Genomic DNA, 5,853 nt, shown 5'->3' with positions numbered 1-5,853 from the left:
TTCATCAATTGGCTTGCTTCTCTATCATCAACACATCTGAGCAAGACCCAATCAAAATTCCGCTTATACAAAACCCCATCCTTATTCAGGTAGAACACCATGGCCAACCTCCGCAAAGTCTTTCGGTCCTTCTTAGATGCTCCCTCAGGATACTCTTGAGTCTCCAGATAGCGCTTGATATCGTAATACCACGGCTTCTCATCATCAGACATTGTATCAACAACAAACACATAAGCCGGTCTATCCAGACGACCTACTTCAACCCTGGGGAACTGATTCCACCACTGCACTTTAATCAAGGCAGCCAGAGTAGCCAAAGCATCTGCCAAAGGATTCTCCTCTCTAGGCACATGATGCATCTTCACCTTGGTGAAAAACGTCAACAATCTCCTCGTATAATCCCGGTATGGAACTAAATGAGATTGATGCGTATACCATTTTCCGTTAACTTGATTTACAACCAGAGTTGAATCTCCATATATGACAAGGTTCTTGATCCTCAAATCAATCGCCTCTTCAATCCCCATTATACAAGCTTCATATTCCGCCACGTTGTTGGTGCACTCAAATGTTAGCCGGGCAGCAAAAGGAATGTTGGGATCCTTTCGGCGTAACCAAAACAGCACCAACACCGCTTCCATTTACGTTAACGGCCCCATCAAACATCAAAATCCATTCGGATTCAGGGTCAGGCCCCTCCTCCGGGATTGGTTCCTCACAATCTTTCGATTTGAGAAACATGATGTCCTCATCAGGGAATTCAAACTTCATCGGTTGATAATCATCAATGGGTTGCTGGGCGAGGTAATCAGACAATACACTCCCCTTGATTACTTTCTGAGAGGTATACTGAATATCATATTCTGTCAAAATCATTTGCCATCTCGCAACCCGTCCGGTCAATGCTGGCTTTTCAAAAATGTACTTGATTGGATCCATCTTGGAAATCAACAAAGTGGTATGAACCAGCATGTACTGCCTCAGTCAGCGAGCAGCCCAGATCAAAGCACAACAAGTTTTCTCGAGCAGTGAATATCTTGTTTCATAGTCGGTAAACTTTTTGCTAAGGTAGTATATGGCATGCTCTTTTCGACCAGACTCGTCATGCTGCTCCAATACACACCCCATAGACCCCTCGAGGACCGTCAAGTACAGAATTAACGGTCTTCCCTCCACAGGAGGCATCAGAATCGGAGGCTCCTGCAAATACTCTTTTATTTTTTCAAATGCCGCTTGGCAATCATTATTCCACCTGACCGCTTGATCTTTTTTCAACAACTTGAATATAGGTTCACACGTGGCTGTTAGGTGAGATATGAACCGTGAAATGTAGTTCAATCTACCTAAGAAACCACGAACCTCCTTCTCTATTCTCGGTTCAGGCATTTCTCTTATCGCTTTTACTTTAGCAGGATCAACCTCGATTCCTTTCTCGCTTACAATGAACCCCAACAATTTACCGGATCGCACTCCGAACGTGCACTTGTTCGGATTCAACCTCAGTCTGAACTGTCTCAGCCGGTCGAACAACTTGGCCAGATCTACCAAATGCCCCTCTTCTGTTTGGGACTTTGCTATCATGTCATCAACATAACATTCAATTTCATGATGAATCATATCATGAAACAAAGTCACCATGGCCCTCTGATAAGTAGCACCGGCGTTCTTGAGACCGAATGGCATCACCTTGTAACAAAAGGTGCCCCACGGTGTAATGAACGTTGTTTTCTCCATATCATCTGGCGACATTTTGATTTGATTATAGCCAGAAAAGCCATCCATGAAGGAAAACACCGAGAAATGAGCTGTATTATCTACCAACACATCAATGTGAGGTAGTGGAAAATCATCCTTCGGACTAGCTCTGTTCAGATCTCGGTAGTCCACACACATTCTCACCTTCCCATCTTTCTTCGGGACTGGCACAATGTTTGCAACCCATGGCGGATAATTAGTGACATCAAGGAAACCAGCATCCCACTGCTTCTACACTTCCTCTTTAATCTTCATCGCCATATCAGGTTGAGTTCTGCGCAATTTCTGCTTCACTGGAGGACAATCTGCTCTCAACGGTAGCTTGTGCACAACGATATCGGTATCCAACCCTGGCATATCTTGATAAGACCAGGCAAAGATGTCGACATACTCTTTCAACAGTACTACCATTCTGCTCTTGACACTTTCCTCCAAAGCAGCCCCGATTTTCACTTCTTTTTTGACCTCGTCGGTACCCAGAATAGCAATCTCAACTCGCTCCTCATGCGGCTGAATCACCTTCTCCTCTTGTTTCGACAACCTGGCTAATCTTCCAGCCGATCACAATCTACTTCGCCTTCTTCTTCGGCATGATAGATCGGATTGTCGAGGTCATACAGAGGTGTAACCAAATTGTTATCAATGAGATCCGGAGAATTATTTTTTTTTCGATGTCGGAACGAGACAAATCAAAAAGAAAGGGAAAAATGAAAACAAACATTGCCATTTTTATTCGTTTTTAAACTGCAAAAATAAATGAAAAAAAGGGAACACCGCTTTTAATTTGAAAAACATCCATTTATTTATGATGCAAAATGTTGCAAAATGAAACATGAGGTGGCCCTTACAATGGACCATTACGCTTTGGGCAAAACGTATGGCTTTCATGCAGATAAAATCAAAACAGAAATCCTTACTCTTCCGGATGAGTGACAGTGATGCTCCTTTTTAGACCTTCCAGTTCCCTGGTACGCACGATCTTATCCATTGATCAATTTCATAGTCACTGTCAATTTCCTTACCCACCGCACCAGTGTGACTTGAGTCTAGCATTCCCGCACTGATGAAGGTAAACAGCGGACGACGTCCTCTGTTTTGCTCAGACGAGTCTTGATCTGGCTGATAGCCAATCCCAAACATGTCCGCCTTGACCACAATGCCTATGATTTTTCCCCATCCTGGGATCCCTCCATTTCTCACCACTTCCACTGCCTGCTTGTAAGAAGAAATGGACGGCTTTTTCTCTTTCTCAACACCAATGGCATTTTCCACCTTGACGGTTTCAGCTGCCAGACTGGGTGCTTTACGTCTTGCATCGTCCATTTCTACTTCAATCATTCCTCGAATTGTTTCCCCCATCATTGCATGCCCATTTGTGGCGACAGCCGCACAACAATTATCAATACCAGGGAAAGCCCCACTCTTCCTTAGATGCTTCTGAACCACAGGCATTGGAATTTTTAACTGATCATCCTCAGTCACCTCTATCCCTCTCTTGTCCTTCGACATCACTTTCACTTTTACAGGACCATGCCTTGGCACGAGGTTAGCACTATCATCTGCCATCGGTGCAAAATTGATGGCTTTAGACTCCACCAAGTCCTGGACCACATGCTTAAAAGCTTTGCAATCCTCAATGTGATGTCCGGGCGCCCCAACATGGAACTCGCACCTGACATTCTCATCGTAACTGGCAACCCTCTGATCCGGTTTCCCCGGAATCAATGTCCTCGGATGCACCAACCCAAGATCCTTCAATCTTTTAAACAGAGAGGCGTAAGTCACAGGCAACCTATTGAAATGACGATCTGTCGTCCTCCTTCTCACTTGGCACCCAGCTCTTTGTGTCCTCTGTTGAGGTGACTGTTGTCGCTGTGGTGCAGGTGAATCACCAACAGGAATGGTTACGGCGGCAGCATAAGGGTGGAAACGATCCTTACCGTATTCTCTTTTAGTCTGCACACCACCTGATTCAACCTTCTTCTTGAAATGACCCCTGTCAGGGGTCTTCTTTACTACGGACGACGGAGCCTTTCCCTGAACTCTCTCCGCTAGCATCCATTTCTCAATCTTCTCCACCTTTTCAGCAATTACCTTCTGCCCCAAGGCGAGCCCCTGCACGACTTTGAACAACTCCCCCATCATCTCTTTTAGTTCGAGAATGTCGGCGTTGAGTGAATCCATCGGCCTGGTTTTGTTGAGTCCGGGGAAGTATTTGCGTGGATGTGGTGCGTGCAAGGGAATAACTCTACGCGCACGAGCAATAATTCCTGAAACAACCAAGCACGTCAGAAACCTCTACCTGCAAAATAGAAACGCGTTATTATGATCATGCATGAATGCAGTGTTTATCCACATGAGGAACACTTTATCTCTCGATCTTGGCTTCATCGAGACATATAATAATTCGGCAACAATATTCTGACATTCGTCATTTGATTTCGTCATACAGATCAGAGATATATGATTTTACAAAAATACCCCCAACCATGTGTGTGTGCTGTGTGAGTGCATACGGGAAAGCAAATAAAGCTTGAAGATTGATCACTGGATGAAAATAACCATCACATAGCAAAATGCACAATAAGTGCCATAGTCATACATCACAACTGATACAAATCAAATACAATCTTCCAGAATCAGAAAGGAAATACACGCAAATGAATTCCGTCAACAGGCCTGACGGTAATCCACACAAATGATAAAGCTAGCTTGATGAGGGTCCCACAGAAGGCCCTATATCATCAACCATCTTTGCAAACTCTACTGCGAACCTAAGCTCGGTGTTCTCTTGCTGTAATCTCCCCATCTCCTTCTGGTGAATCTTCATCTGCCTGAAGTAATGATCTCTCTCAACAATGTAATGATCTCTCTCGGCGATGATCTTTGCTTTCTCCGCTTCCCATTCTGCAGCGAGGACTCTGGCTCTGGCATCTCTCTGATCTCTCACGAGGATTTGCCTCCTCTTCTCATCTTCGATGACCCTTGAAGCTCTGGCTAGCTTCTCCTTCGTGATGTCGTGCTCCTTTGTCGATGACGCTAAGGCTTGGCTAATCTTCCCATAGTAGGCAGTATCCATCTCAAAGCGCTTTGCTTCCAGGGCATGTCGCTTGTCTTGATCTTCCATTCTTACTTTGATCTCTTGATTAGCCATCTGAATCCGAGCGACACTCATCTCCAATTCAGCTTTCTCTGCAAGCAACTGATCTCTGGCTCTCTTTATCTCGAGGAATTCTTCCATACTGACAGAAGAACGCGGACCCTCAATCAAAGGACACCCAGGATCACCTCCCGGAAATGGTAGATGTGTGATCTCGATCCTCTTCCGAAGCCAATCATCAAATAGAGGAAAATACCGGCTATTGACCTTGCCATAAGGAACCTTACCCTTTCGCTGAATGTCACGCCACTCATCCAATACTTGCCTCAACTTGGCCTGATTGCCCTTAATCGGAAAGTAGAAGGACTCCTGAATCTCTCGATTGAGAGGAGGACCCTCCACAGCAAACCCCATCTGTCTCCTGAGAAGCACCGGGTTATAATTGATGCAACCCTGAACTCCCACAAGAGGCACATTGGGAAGACTCCCACAATTGCATATGAAATCCCGTCCTGCCATACCGTTATGAGTCCATGCTATATCAGCAGCCCGCAAACCCATCAATCTGAATGACCATTTGACAGTCGGATTGAGATGAGCAAAAGCACCTCAGGAAGGCAAATACCCCATAAACCATCTGAATAGCATCTGAGCACAACATCGGATCAGACCACCACGCCGCTTCTCGTTCCTGTTATGAATCGAGTAATAGACATCTCCAATCAGAGTAGGGATAGGGTTCCTCTGCATGAACAATCTGATAGCATTATGGTCCACAAAGTTCTTCTGATTAGGAAATAGAATAACACCATAAATGCTTACAGCAATCAAAGCACATACCGTCTTCCAGTTACCCGCAGCAGCATATTCCTTGGCTTTGGCCTCCAAGAAACTCAAATGAAAACCCGGTAATTTGCCCTTCTCCTTCAAACCCTCCTTGATCATCCCCGGACTCAAATAAAGAGCACGGGAAATCCCAAGGATGTCAGGCTCCGCCC

Source organism: Lathyrus oleraceus, chromosome 3, assembly GCF_024323335.1.
Source record: "Lathyrus oleraceus cultivar Zhongwan6 chromosome 3, CAAS_Psat_ZW6_1.0, whole genome shotgun sequence".
Taxonomy (NCBI): domain Eukaryota; kingdom Viridiplantae; phylum Streptophyta; class Magnoliopsida; order Fabales; family Fabaceae; genus Lathyrus; species Lathyrus oleraceus.
The sequence above is the reverse complement of the archived record's forward strand: the minus strand, read 5'-3'. Positions refer to the sequence as shown.